The following is a 15,780-nucleotide window of genomic DNA, read 5'->3' on the forward strand; positions in this document are numbered from 1 at the left end:
TAGACAAATACTCATGTGCATGGGCAAAAAACTCGAGGACTGTATTTGTGACTAATTGTATAACAGGTTATTTTAGTTTCTGTTCTGTGGAAAGTGTAAAGCATTCCAACAAAGGGTTTTAATGTAGATTTTTTTTTTTTGCACCCATGCTGTTGATTGCTAAATGTAATAGTCTGATCGTGACGCTGAATAAATGTCTTTTTAAATAAATAAATAAAATAAAAGTTCTATGGGATTCTAAGTTTTAAAATATTTCTCTCAGGGCTAACATTACACATATATAGGATTTGTTCATTAATTTATTTGATATTCATCCCAATAAACAGCCACTGACTATAAACCACTGAGTTAAGTCGTGGTGAGGTTACAAAGATGAATAAAATATAGCCCTGCTCCATGGAGAGTGCACTCATTGAGCTAACTACTTTGCAGGGATTCAAAATACAATGGTTTAAATAAGATTAGGTTGGTGCAAAATAATTGCGGTTTTTGCCCTTACTTTTAAATGGCAATTACTTTTGCACCGTCCTAATAGATACATGTCTCTTCTCATTATAGCAATCCCTAGGACCAGCAACCTGGCAATAAGAAAGTGACCTGGAAATTGGGTATATCATTTCTGCCCACATCTCATTGGAATGAATTTTGTACCACAGCTATACTGGAAATATAATCTCTAACTGGGTAGCCAGGTACCCAACTAGAATTTAGGGATTTCATTACCGAAAAGAAGAAGAACACAGCAATTAAAGAGATCGAATTGTTAACAGATGTAGCAACATGGAAGAATCTCAAAAACATTATGCTAAGCAGAAGTCACAAAAGGTTGAAAGTCAGCCATTTTCAGTGGCTGTTTATTGGGATGAGTATCAAATAAATTAATGAACAGATTCCATGTATGTGTAATGTTAGCCCTGAGAGAAATACTTTAAAACTTAAAATCCCATAGAACTTTTATTTTTTAAATAACATTGAACAAAATAGGTCCTACTTGGTTTGGTGTTGACATACCATAATATGCCTAAAATTAAAGTTGGTAATATAAAAAATGCAGAAAATGGAATTATTTGTAAAAATGGTACCTATACAATAAGTTACGCTTTTTAAAGTTTTTAAAAAACTTAACCTTAATCCTGTGTGATTCCATATGTATGAAACTCAAGGCAAGGCAAAACTCCAGTGTAGCAGGAATATCATTGCCTGAGACCTAGGTCTTGAGGAGCACAAGGAAACTCTTTTTGGGGTGATGGAAATGTTCGAGATCTTGATTGTGGTTACATGACTATACAATTATCAAAACTCATTGAACTTAACACTTACAGTGAGTTATCATTGTGGCTGCTGCTGTTATTATTGCCTTGAGTTCACAGAATTTCAAGGGGGTTAAAAAAATCACTGGTTAAATTTGGAATTCTTGAGCCCCCCCAAAAAAATCTAACATAGCTTTATTTTATTTAGAGTCCTTTTTGTTTTTTAAACTTTGGCGAGTATGTGTGTTTGAATTAAGATAATTTGCAATGACTGTTATACAAACAACTCCGAAGCTCAGTAGATTAACTGAGAAATAAACAGAATAAAAGATATATTTCTCACATCTGTCACAGCCTCTCTGGGTGGTGGGTTGGGCTTCTGTCCTGCCACAGCAATTAGGGTTCTAGCTTCTTCCGTCTAGTGAATCCACTGCCTTCTGGGGCCTGAGAGTCGTCTGGGATCCTGGAATCATCTGCTAGATCTTCTGCACCAATGAGGAGGGTAGGGGAACAGTGGGTCTCATGAGATTTAGGGGTCAGGCCTAGAAGCGGCACACATACCTCTACAACATTTGAATGGCCCAAGTGGGTCGCGTGACCACACCTAGAGGTGCACCTGGAAATGTAGTCTTCTTATGTGCCCAGGGTGAGAAGGAAATGGTTAGTGAATATAACCTTGTGGCTATGTCTATCATTAAAAGTTCAGTTCCTGTCTTTGCAACATAATAGTTGATTGAATTTGGGAAAGTGTCTAGGCCTCGGGTTAGTTTGTTTGTTTTTATTTCTAAAATGATGGCATAAATGATACCTACCAAGCAGGGCTGTTGTGCGAATGAAATGAGATTATTCATGTAGAGTGCATAATAGAGGGCCTAACACAGAGCAGGCACATCGAATTTCCTGTCTGGTTCTCCTTGCATGAGGAGCAGACTGATTTAATCACTGTGGTTTTATAATATACTTTAATATTTAATTGGGCTAGTCTTTTACCAGTTTTCTTTTTTGTTTGTTCATTTGTTTGTTTTAATGTACCTTATTTTACAGAGCAGTTTTAAGTTGAAAGAAAATTTGAGTGGTAGACACAGAGATTTCCCATATCCCCCATCCCCATATGTACCCAGCCTCCCCTACTGTCAACATCTCCCACAACATCTCCCACCAGAATAATGCATCTGTTACCTCTATGAACCTACATTGACACAACATTATCCAGTCCTCTTTTACTAAAATAAACACTTTTTGAGATGGCTTTTTCTTCCAGGTGAACTACTGTGTAACTTTTTCCCCCTCTGAAAGTGTGTCTTAGCCTGACTTCTCTAGAAAGTACAGGCCAAGACAAAAGGCTTAATGTTATTAGGAAGTGCAACCCCAGGAGACACCCAAGAGCATCCCAGAGAATGAAGCAGGGAAAGTAGAGCCTATACAAGAAGGTGCTAGCTCACTGGCTGCTTCTCTGTGCACCTGCTTGTTTCTTTCTACAGGGCTGTCCCTGAGAATTTGAACAGCGTCTCAAGCCAGTCAGTCCATGAGAAAGAAGGGGCCCTCATAACTCATTGGTTTAAGTTTCACTCACTGGCCCTTATATCTCTTTATATTTAAGTTTCATCCCACAGGGAGTTCACTCCACACACCTCAGGGTTGAACATGACACAGAGCCTAGTGTTCCATAGTGTGTCATGCCCAGGTGTCAGACGGGGTCCTGGACAGATCCCAGGCAGAGCCAGCGCAGGACAGTTGGCAGAGCAATGGAAGGGATGCCGAGAGAACGTAAATATGGAATAAGTTCCCTTCTTTCTGTTATCCAGTTTTCCCATTCTAGAACATAGCAAGACCATTTGAAAAGGAAGTTCTCCCATTTACTCCTAAAGGCATGTTCCTTATGTTCTCTTGGATTTGCTTCCATTAGGATCAAATTAACAAAAAGCTATATTATAAAAGGGAGAGGGTGGGACCCCTCAACTTAATGAAGAAATGCCATCTCCTGATGTAACCACCAGTCCCTGTGAAGTAACCTAACTTAAAGAGAAAATGCAGACAGGATGATACTGTTTTGAAAGTCGAAGGGATTTGCTATTGCCTTTGGGGGAAAGACTTCACTCATTCCCTGGCATAGGAGCCTGGGGATTAGAGGATCAGTTAGCATTCTCCTGCCTCTCCCAAGCCACTTCTGATCATCATCAAGGCAACTTATATTCTCCCTAGATGCTTATTAATGTACCCTACAGCTTCGTACTTAGCAGTAAATTACTCTTGTTCAAAACGTGACTTGAGAACCACGTGATAGCCAGCTTAGCACTGAATCCTATGGAATGTTCAGTGTTGAAAAAGACATGTGATGGATCTCCCTCAAACAGAGTATACTCCCCTGCCTGCCACCAAAAACTCAAACTCTTCCTAGACCATAAATAAGATCCTGGGCACTGTAAGTATCTCCAGTGAGCTATATGGAAGGAACTTGCCCCATCTTTTGACATGCTAGGAGTCTGAAGTCAGTTATAGGTGATCGTTTTGCACTCAAGAAAATGGTCTCTATGAGTCTGGTTTTTCCCTCCCATACAAAAAACTTCTAATAAGACCCAGGTGAAAAGTTTCTGGCCTACGATACTGAGGGGTCTAATATGTGCAACCAAAGATACCAGTTATTTGTCGGGATGATTATTCTGGGACACGCTGAGCTCTGGGTTGGTCCTTGTCTAATCACAGAATTGCTGCATGCCCTTTGGAGGTATTTTACTAGCTTCTCCATGTCTAGATGTACTAGTGTTATTATACAATATCAGATTTCCCCACAAAATGCCTTTGCAATTGGCTATTCATTTGTGTGCACCAACATTATTATTTACTGTACTTAGTCCGTTTTGTAGTATTTAGTGACCTTCACCAGAAGTTCAGCATTCTTGGCAGGCATTTTTCCCTTGGCCACAGAGGAACCCTGTGTTTCTCTGGCTCTGGCTCCTTCCAAGAGATGGGAATGTAATAGCAGCAGCTGAGGATATGAAAATAACTGGGAACAAAATAGACATCAAATTCAGAAAAGGACTGAAAAAAAAAAAACAGCAGAAGCAGTTCTTTTTCAACACTGAACATTCTATAGGATTCAATGCTAAGTTGGCTATCACATTGCTATTTTAAACAGAGGGAAAAACATAGGTAGATCGACTTGTGATTTTATATTTTAAACACAGATATAGAATTCTGACTCCAGATTTTACTCTTAGATCCATGTGGGTGATTAATCGTAAATTCTGAAAAACATGGATACAAGAATAGAACAGACTTCTAATACAGTTCCCTTTTTAACCAGACATAAATAAAACTTTAGAACTTCACCAAAAAATGAGTCTAGTGGGGTAGATGATGTTTCTGTTAATAATTTTGGAGTGTGCTTTTTTTTCAGGTTTTTTTTTTTTTTTTAAGGCTTCACTGATTGGAAGGCTCAAGTTCATTGAGATACACAATGTCTTTGAGTGAGCCTTCCAAAAATCCGAATATCTCCTTCTGGCATGAATTGTTCTTTCTGCAGCATTCCATGCTGACACAGCCACATTTCTTCCAGTATATGTTCTGTTACCCATGAGACTGCAGGAGAGTCCCACCTAAAAGCATTAATGTTGCTACATTACCATAAAAGTCTGCCCTGTGAGTATTACTCAAAAAACAAACAAATGGGCCGCATTAGAACAGACTGATAGTAGCCTCCCCTCTTGGATTGAAGAAAACATCCACTTAACACTCTGGTTGCTGGAGGTTCATTCCTGCAAAGAGGATATCAACTTCCAAAGTTAAAGCCTTTCTGCAGTGTACAGAGACATCCATCACCTTTTTTGCTTTTTTTGTTTTTATTTTTTCCCTAAGGTATTTAAGATATGTGCAATATCTTAAATCTAAAGCTATCTTTGAGATCAAGGAGGAGAAATATTTAAACATTTATGCATTCAGTTCATGATTCAGAGATTTATTTATAAAACTGTTGATTTTGGGACACCCAACTCTTGCATTTAAACTGCTGAAGTGAGTCATGTTTGTGGGAGGTAATTACTACCAGAAAGTACAACTAACTTGTAAGCTTCTCTTTAAAATGTCCACTCACAATCTACAATTACTGCAAATAACAGGCTTACCAGGACTTTTGCTCTGTTTTATGGCTGTGTATATTTATTATGAGTGCATTAGGCAATACCCAAACATACTTTTCTCGCATAGGGGTTCTTGTAGGAGAAATGAGTCCCTTTATTAGTATCAGTGTAGATTTCTGAGGATGTAGGATTGAAAAAAATATAAACTCAAAGTATCCCTTCCATTACAGGAAACAGCCTGGAGAACAGCTGGTTCAAGAGTAATAATAGATTCCAATTGTCAGAAAATGTATACCTATGATTTGTGCATCGTTAAAGAGCATTTCCAACCCACTGAAATTCTAGCAGGCACTTCCCTCTTTAACACCTCCATGCCTCTCTGAGGCATCTTTGTGTCCTCCTGGGAGGCTCTCTGAGTCTTCATTTTGTGACTGATGAAGTCCACGCCTAACTGACTAGAAACCGAGTGGGCAGCTGCTTATGGGCCATAATGCCAGAGCCTCTGAGAACATCCTGCAGTTCATGGCTGTTTCCACACTGATCAGTGCCTAAAATTTCACAGATAAGATGTCCAGAGGTGGCTCACACCTATAATCCAGCACTTTGGGAGGTTGAGGCAGGAGGATCACTTGAGGCCAGGAGTTCAGCACCAGCCTGGGCAACATCATAGGGAGACCTCAGTCTCTACCAAAAAAAAAAAAAATTTTAAATTAGGAACAAAGATACCTAGAGAGCTGGTGTCGTAGAAAGTAGAAAGAGCAGTAGGAGGGAATTTGGTGTTTGAGTCAGAGTAAATGAGAGACTGCTGCAGCAGGGGTTGGGAAAATCACCAGAAAAGAAAGGCTGGAATTTCCAAAGACAAACTCTGGCTACCTGATGTTTTTGCCCTGCCATATCCTTAACCTGCCTTGGACTTAACCTTGCTCAAAGCAACTCCATTGGGATACCAAGGCCTCCCGGTCTTCCCTAAAGCTCCCTTAACTCCTGCACCAAACATACTCTTCTTCGGTGGATTTGAGACTTAACCAACTAAATAACCATGCCACTTTACACTGCCTATGGTTCAACGGCCTTACTGCACCTGTCCACGTTCATTCATTCATATTGTTTCACTCATCATTTATTCAGTACTATTGACCGAGTGCCCTCTATGTGTCAATTGTTGTGACAGGCCAGGCATGGCGGTTCATGCCTGTAATCCCAGCACTTTGGGAGGCCAAGGCAGATCACCTGAGGCCAAGAGTTCAAGACCAGCCTGGCCAACATGGCGAAACCCCATCTCTACTAAAAATACCGAAAAAAAAAATTAGCTGGGTATATTGGCGGGTTCCTTTAATCCCAGCTACTCGGGAAACTGAGGCAGGAGAATCGCTTGAACCCAGGAGGCGGAGGTTGCAGTGAGCTGAGATCATGCCATTGCACTCCAGCCTAGGCAACAAGAGTGAAACTCCATCTCAAAAAAAAAAAAAAAAAATTGTTGTGCCAGGTGCTGGAACATAACCCAATCCCTGTCTTTGAGGAGCATATTGACTGGTTGGAAAGACAGACCTCAAGAGTGGCAATTTCAGAACTGCATGACGAATGTTACATAGGAGTGAGTGGTGTTGTGGAGACACATCAGAAAGGCAGCATACCTGAGCCTGGGGAGCAGAAAGCACTTCCCACGGGTGCCCATGTTTCAGCGAAGACCTGAAACACAAGAGAGGATAGGCAGGGGACTTAAGGGGAAAACGAAGGTAAAGAGACCAGATGTAATATTCTGTGCAGGAGGAAAGGAAGAGGCCAAAGCCTGTGAGAAACGTGAATGTGCAGTTTAGGGATGTGTGATTAGTCAAAAATCGATGGAGCCAACTTTAGATCAATAGTAGAGTGATGATAGAGGAGGCTGGACAGGGAGACCAGGATGTGAAGGACCTTGTGTGCCATACTAAGGAGTTTGAATGTCAGTGGAATCTATTGAAGGACACATCCTATGTGCTGCATTTTCCTTCCAGGTACTACTGAGGCCTGACCCTGCTAAGCCTCCCAGATCAGATGAGACTGGGTGCATACAGGGTGGTATGGCTGCAGACCCCATGTAGGGTGTTTCTATTGGAGCAGCCATCCATCAGATTCTTTATATGCTTGCATCTAAGCTTGCAGGCTTAATCTTGAACAAGTTGGTACACCCCCAAACATTTGGCAGCTTTCCTCTCCTAGCTTTCCTCAGTTGACATTGGTCAGGCCAGAACTACACACTCTTTGAGTCCTCTGACTTGTGGCATTGCCTAATTCGTTCTACCTCTCTCAGTCACACACTCCACACTCCTCAACTTTACGATCCATCTGGACCCACAGCTTACCTATAACCCTTCTAGTTCACACATTTCATGGAAGTCTCTCTCTTGCTCAATTTTAATTCAAATTCAGGTCTGGAACATATAAAAATGTTACCATTCACTCAACAAATATTTAAGGAACTAGTACTACATGTTAGGAAGTGTTCCAGGCAATACAGTAATGACAAAAAAAGATTAAGTCCCTACCCTCATGGAGATGACATTTTAGAGGAAGAAAATAGACAAACAATATATCAGATTGCAATATATTGTTTTTAAACAATCATTGTTATTTAAAAATTGGTATGAAATAATGATTGTTATAAAGAAAACTTAAGTAAGGGCTGCTGAAGTGTGTCATTTTATATAAGATTTATATATATATATATGTACACACACAAATATACATACATATACACATAGACAACCACAAATAGAATTAATACATGCTTCTATAAATATGTACCAACAAATTTTTAATGACTTCAGGTTTCAACAGTTAAAAATGTCATATAACTAGTTTGAAGTTAGAGATAAGTGATGTTATTGTCACTTATAAATTTCAGGTCTCAAGAATCTTTCTGATTTTTTTGTTTATCAAATTCAATGTGTAATTATATTTTTAGCCTTGTAATGTAATATAGTACACAGAATTTTGCAATAATCTTACAGTCTTCCCTTTGTTTGAAATACAAATGTGACTCATTGTATTTATGAATTAGCATTTTTCATTAAGAAAATATAAACATTTCATTATATTTTATTTTAATTTTCCATTTAGAATGATGGCAAAACATTATTGGTACAACCTTGTGGGCAAGAGTAGGGATTTTGATAGAGTGACATAAGTCCTATAATATGTGCCTAATAGGAGTGACAGCAAAGGGGGATGGAAGAGCAATATATGATAAAATAAGAGCTGGGACTTTCCAGAATTGTAAGATGGCAGGAGTACTCTGATTAAAAGCACACTAGTAGCAAGCAGGATAAATAAAAATAAATGTACAACATAGTAAATTGAAGAACATCAACAAAAAAGAGACAAATGTTAAAAGCTATCCAAAAGAAGAGATTCCATGCAAAGGAACACTCAGTAGATGGACAGTGGACTTGAGATGTAAGAAGACAGTGATATCTTCCTGGGCTGAGAGAAATTAGCTTTCAATCGAGGATTTTATACCAAGCAAAACTATTAAAATACATAAAATTAGGACATTTTTATAATCACAAGGACTTAAACAAGTAACCAGTCATAAACTGTCATTACAGGATATTCTTTTAAAGAATGAATGTAAAGAGCTTTTGCATGGCAAAAGGAACAGTCAGCAGAGTAAACATACAACCCACAGAGCGGAAGAAAATCTTCACAATCTATACATCCAACAAAGGACTAACACTCAGAACCTACAAGGAACTCAAACAAATTAGCAAGAAAATAACAATCCCATCCAAAAGTGGGCTAAGGACATTAATAGACAATTCTCAAAAGAAGATGTACAAATGGCCAACAAGCATATAAAGAAATGTTCAACATCACTGATGATCAGGGAAATGCAAATCAAAACCACAATGCAGTAACACCTTACTCCAGCAAGAATGGCTATAATAATAATAATAATAATAAAAGATGTTGGTGAGGATGCGGTGAAAAGGGAACACTTCTGCACTGCTGGTGGGAATGTAACTAGTACAAACATTATGGAAAACAATGTGGAGATTCCCTAAGAACTAAAAGTAGAACTACCATTTGATCCAGCAGGAAAAAATATGCTTGGAAACTTAAATAACACAGGTTAAAGAGGGAAATCACAATAGAAATTACATTTAGCATTAAACAGTAATGAATGTACTACATAGCAAATGGCTAAAGTTATGGTAGTCAGAGGTCAATTTACAGCACAAAATGACATCTTTAAGAAATAAGATATATTGGCTGGGCACAGTGGCTCACACCTGTAATCCCAGCACTTTGGGAAGCCGAGGCAGGCAGATCACAAGGTCAAGGAGTTCGAGACCATCCTGGCCAACGTGGTGAAACCCCGTCTCTACTAAAAATACAAACAATTAGCCAGGCGCGGTGGCACACGCTTGTAATCCCAGCTACTCCGGAGGCTGAGGCAGGAGACTCACATGAACCCAGGAGTGCGGAGGTTGCAGTGAGCTGAGGTCACACCACTGCACTCCAGCCTGGGCAACAGAGCAAGACTCCGTCTTGGTGGGAGGGAAGGAAAGAAGATATTTTAAAATAAATTAGCGATTGGATTAAAAAGTTAGAAAAAGAAAAGCAAAATAAAAACAAGAAATGTAGAAGAAAAGAAATAATAAAGAATATAAATTAATTAAACAAAGGAGCAATAGATTGGATAAATAAAACCAAAAGCTTTTTATTTGAAAAAAGAGAACAATCAAGAAAAAATACAAAAGGCACAAATGTATAATATTAGCATCTAAATAAGGGACTTTCCTATAGATATATATGTTTTTAAAAAATGTATTGTGTATGTTTGAGATTTGTGACAGGATATTATAGGATACATATAGTGAAGCGGTTACTATAGTGAAGCAGATTAACATACTTGTCATCTCACATAGCTACTAAAATCTACTTACTTAACAAAAATTCCTAATACAGTACAATTTTATTAACTGTAGTCCTCATGTTGCACATTAAATCTCTAGACCTGTCCATCCTACATATTTACTATTTTATATCCTTTGACCTACGTCTCCTCACTTCCTCACCCCACCCCACCCATGGGAACCACTGTTTTCCAGATGCAGATGTTTTTAAAACCACAAAATACTACTAGTAACAAATTTAAAATTTTAGATGAAACAATTTCTTTAAAAATAAATTACAAAAATTGGTTGAATGAAAAATTTGACAATATGAATAGTCTAATCACTGTTAAAGAAGTGAAGTCAGTAACCAAAACTCTTCCCCACCAAAAAGCCACCGGGTACTGATGATTTTACAGCTGGGTGTTATATCTTCAAGGTAGAGATAGTCTCTAACTTATGCACATTATTTCAGGGAGCTGGAAAAGAGGAAAAGCCACAGAGCTCATTTTCAAACCTAGTGTAATCTTGAGATCAGAAAAATATAAGAAAATAAAGCTATAGATCCATTTCATTTATCAGCAGAGAGATAAAACATTCTAATTCAAATGTTAGCAAATCAAAATCAGCAGTGTTTATGTTCCAGTGGGGTTCATATCAGGAATGGAAGGATGGTTTCAAGAAGAGATTCCAAAATATTTTGATATGGTATGCCATATTTAGACGTTAAGAAAAGCCTTATGATTATCTCAGTAACTCCAGAAAAAGCATTTGATGAAAAATTAATATTCATCATAATTTTTTAAAATGTATTAACAAACTAGGAATAGAAGTGAATTTTATTTACCTTATATTCAAAATCTACAGTAATCCTGCCTACTGATGAGACTTTAGAAGCATTACCGTTAAAGTCAGGGACAAGATAAAGATATTTTATGTCGCCACTTCTATTCAATAATGTACTGAAGGTTATAGTCGATCCAATAAGACAAATAAAAACATAAGGATATAGAATTGGAAAGAAATGTGAAGCATATTTACATACACATAAAATCTAAGAGGTATTATTTCTAATGATTAACAAATACATAACTCTAAAACAAAGTTGAGAGTTGATCTAGATTTTGGGATACAAAGCACAGCATAATCAATAACACTCATAACCAGAAAAGCAATACAAAAAACATACTTTTCACAATGCGACAACAAAGACTATAATTTACCTAACAGGAAATCTAATAAAGATGTACAAGATAATGAAAAAGTATATAGCATTATTGAAGTAAAGGAAGTCCTAAATAAATGGAGAAGTCCCAAGTAAAAACCATGGTTTTGGATGGGAAGATTCACTATAATAAAGATGGCAGTTCTCTCCAAATTTATTTATAAATCCAATGCAATTCCATCAGAGTTTTATATTTAACTTGACAAATGTCCCTGATATTTAAATGGTAAAGAAAAGGACAACAATAGCCCCAAAAAATTTGAAGATGAACAAGGTGAGGAAGAGATGAATAATTTTTGTAAAATTATCGTGATTGCTACAATGTGATTTTGGCACAGAGACAAGATGACAAGTGGAATGGAATACAGAACTCAGTCCCATGCATACAGGGAAACATAATATGTCAAGAGCTGCACTACAGATCAGTGGGGTAATAAAATGGTAGTGAAGCAATTAGTTGTCCATATGGAAAAAGATAAAATTTAATTCTTACCTCATTCCCCAGACTAAATTAAAAACTAAATGTGTAGAGCAGCATTTTAAAAATTTAGATAATAGCATACGAGAATATCTTTAAGACCTGAGGGTGGAGAGAGAGTTCTTGAACAATATACTAAGCAATTAAGAAAAAAACTGATAAACTTAGCTCCATTAAAATATAAAACTTCTTTATAAAAAGGATACTATAAATAATGTTAAGATAAAATATAGACCAAAAGGAGGTATTTACAATGCATATGACTGACAAAGGATTAGTTGCCAGCATATGTAATGATTGCCTGCAAATTAAAAAGAGAGAGAGAGAGAGAAATCGCTCATTAAAAAATAGACGGTTATATTAGATAGCAGTTTATAGAAGAGGATTGCCTAATGACCAATGAACATATAAAACATTGTTAAACTTTTTCTAGTAAACAGAGAAATGCAAAATAAAAGTAAGTCGCCACTTCACATCATAAGATGAAAAAAATTACTTAAAGCCTGATGATACCAAATGGTGGCTTGGATGTGAAGCAAGGTGAGCTCTCAAATATTTCTGTTGGGAATGTTAATTTGCACAAAATATTTGGAGAACAATTTGACAACATCTACTAGAGATGAAACTCTGTATACCCTGTGCACCAGCTTTCCAGCCCTAAACAAAGATTCTTCACAGAGGAACATTTGAAGATTGCTGTGCAAGGACACTTTTATATGAATGTTTATTGTAGCAGTGCTAGAAATGGCAAAAATCAGGAAACCACTTAAATGTCCATCAGTAGGTGAATAGATAAACAAATTTTGATACAAACAAGCAAAAAACCCCACAAAACAAAATACCATTTAAATGAATGAACTGGATCCACATGTATCAACATGAATTAATTTCATAAATATAACATAGAAGGAAAAATTTCATAAAATGTAGTATAGAAAATTGTATGTAAAATATGATGTCATTTATTTAAAGTTTATAATCCTTCAGAACAATGCTATACATTATTATGGAGATTTCTAAATATGTCGCAAAGTAAAAAAATTTATGTAATAAAGATAAACACCAAATTACTGACAGCAACTATCACTGGGGATGGAGAGAGGTGAATAAGATCCAGGAAAGGTGTCTAGGGGGTTTCAACTTTATCTGTAATATTTAATTTCTTAAAAGAGAAATCTGGGGCAAATATGGTAATATCTCAAATTTTGATAAAGCATGGGGGTACAATGTGTTTTCTATATTAATTTTGTACTTTCCCATGTCCATTCATTCAAAATGAGTATCTAGTATATCCCAAACTGCTAGAACCAAAGATAGAGCACTGAACTACAAATAGAGCACTGAACAATAGACAAAAATCTTCAGCCACATAGAGCTTATATTCTAGTGGATATTTTTAAAACTTCACATTTTTTGAAAAGGGAAAAAAGAATAAAAGAAAGACAAATAAGTGGACACAAGGGAATAATTCAGTTCCACAACAACGAGACGTTAGCATTGTCAATAATGGATAGAATCAGACAGAAGATAAAGTAAAGAAATAGAGGATTTGAACAATGCAAATAAAGCAAAGGGTTATGACAGACATATACAGAACACTCCACTCAATAATCACAGAATACACATTCTTCTCAGGTGCACACGGGACATTCTCCAGGACAGACCATAGGTTATTTAGGTCACAAATTAAGTCTTAACAGACGTTTAAAAGATTATATCATACAAAGTATTTTTTTCTGACCAAAACAGGATGAAGATAGAAATCAATTAGAGAAAGAAAACTGGAAAATTCATCAATTTGTGAAAATTAATACACTAATAAACAACCAATGGATCAAAGAAGAAATCACAAGAAAAAGAAAAAGAAAATACTTAGAGGCAAATGAAAACAAAACACAACATTCCAAAACATATGGGATATAGGGAAGGCAGTGCTATGGGAGAAATTTATAACTATAAATGCTTACATTAAAAAGCAAGAATGATCCCAAATAAACAACCTAACTTTGCAACTTAAGTAACTAGAAAAAAAAGAGCAAATTAAACCCAGAGCTATCAGAAGGAATAAAATAATAAAGATTAGAGCAGAGATAAATGAGATAGAAAATAGTAATAATAAGTAAATACAAAAATAATAGAGAAAATAGATAAAACCAAAAAATGGTTAAGAAGATTAACAAAATTGACAAACCTTTAGCTAGACTAAGAAAAAATAGAGAGAAGACTCAATTTGCTCAAATCAGAAAGAAAATAGGAACATTATTACTGATTCCATGAAAATAAAAAAGATTATAAGAGAATTCTATGAGCAATATATGCCAACAAATTAGATAACCTAGATAAAATTCCTAGAAACACAAAACTTACCAAGACTGTGTCACAGAGAGTTATACAATCAAAAAACACTTATGGTTAGTAAGGAAATTGAACCAGTAATCCAAATCTCTCAACAAAGAAATGTCCTTGACTTGATGGCTTCACTGGTGAATTCTACCAAACATTTAAAGAACTAATACCAATCCTTCTCACACTCTTCCAGAAAATTGAAGAGGAGAAAACACTTCATAACTCATTCTGGCACCAGCATTACCCTGACACCAATGACAGAAAAAGGCACTACAAGAAAAGAAAACTACAGAACAGTACCCTTTATGAACATTAATGCAAAAATCCCCAACAAGATATTAGCAAATTGAATTCAGCAGCATATTAAAAGGATTATGTATCATAACTATGTGGGATTTATTCCCGGAATGCTAGGATGGCTCTACATATAAAAATCAATCATTGTAATATACCATATTAACAAAAAGAAGGGGGGAAGCATGGATATTTTAATTAAAACAGAATAAGCATTTGACAAGATTATACAAAATTATATGATGAAAACACTCGAGTAACAAAAAATAGAAGAAAACTACCTCAACATAACAAAGACCATATATGAAAACCCCACTGAAAACATCATACTCAATGGTGAAAGACTGAAAGCTGTTTCTCTAAGATTGAAGACAAGACAAGGATGCCCACTTTTCACCACTTTTATTCAGTAATTCAAGATAGTACTGGAAGCCACAGCCAAAACAATTAGGCAAGAAAAAATATCAAAAGCGTCTAAATTGGGAAGGAAGAAGTAAAATTACCTCTCTTTGCAGGTAATATGCTCTTATATGTAGAAAACACTAAAGATTCCACACCAAAAAAAAAAAAAAACAACAACAAAAACCTGTTAGAACTAATAAAGGAATTTTGCAAAGCAGCAGAATACAAAGTAGGATATAAAGTCAACATACAAAAATAAATGTCATCTTTATACACTAAAAATGAACAATCTGAAAGGGAAATTTTGAAAACAATTCCATTTATAATAGAATGAAAAACAATAAAATACTTAGAGATTAACTTAACAAAGGAAGTGAAAGACTTGTATGATGAAGACTGCAAAATATTGCCGAGAAGTTTAAAAAGACATAAATAAATGGAACACATCCCACATTCATGGATAAGAAGAAAATTTTATTAAAATGAGCCATCTAGAGATTCATGCAGTCGTTATAAAAATTCCAATGATATTTTGTCTGCAATAGAAAATCCATCCTAAAATTCATATGGAATCTCAAGGGAACCCATAGCCAAAACAATCTTTAAAAAGAAAAAAAAACCTGTATTGGGTGCATATATATTTAGGATAGTTAGATCTTCCTGATGAGTTGACCCCTTTACCATTATGTAATGGCCTTCTTTGTCTCTTTTGATCTTTGATGGTTTAAAGTCTATTTTATCAGAGACTAGGATTGCACCCCTGCTTTTTTTGTTTTCCATTTGCTTAGTAGATCTTCCTCCATCCCTTTATTTTGAGCCTATGTGTGTCTCT

The 15,780-nt window shown here is 36.2% G+C and overlaps 1 long non-coding RNA gene and 1 pseudogene across 1 annotated transcript in view; one reads left to right on the top strand and one right to left on the bottom strand.

The window, feature by feature from the left end:
• LOC105537678 overlaps positions 1-4,827 on the top strand; it is a 5,871-nt pseudogene extending 1,044 nt beyond the window's left edge.
• A 623-nt stretch (positions 4,828-5,450) lies between these two features.
• Positions 5,451-15,780, bottom strand: part of LOC105537666 — a 79,367-nt gene continuing 69,037 nt past the window's right edge. Inside the window, exon 2 of the long non-coding RNA XR_001005756.1 lies at positions 5,451-7,015. This is a non-coding gene — a long non-coding RNA (uncharacterized LOC105537666). The remainder of the gene's footprint in view (positions 7,016-15,780) is intronic.

Source organism: Mandrillus leucophaeus, unplaced genomic scaffold (genome assembly GCF_000951045.1).
Source record: "Mandrillus leucophaeus isolate KB7577 unplaced genomic scaffold, Mleu.le_1.0 Scaffold178, whole genome shotgun sequence".
In the NCBI taxonomy this organism is placed as follows: domain Eukaryota; kingdom Metazoa; phylum Chordata; class Mammalia; order Primates; family Cercopithecidae; genus Mandrillus; species Mandrillus leucophaeus.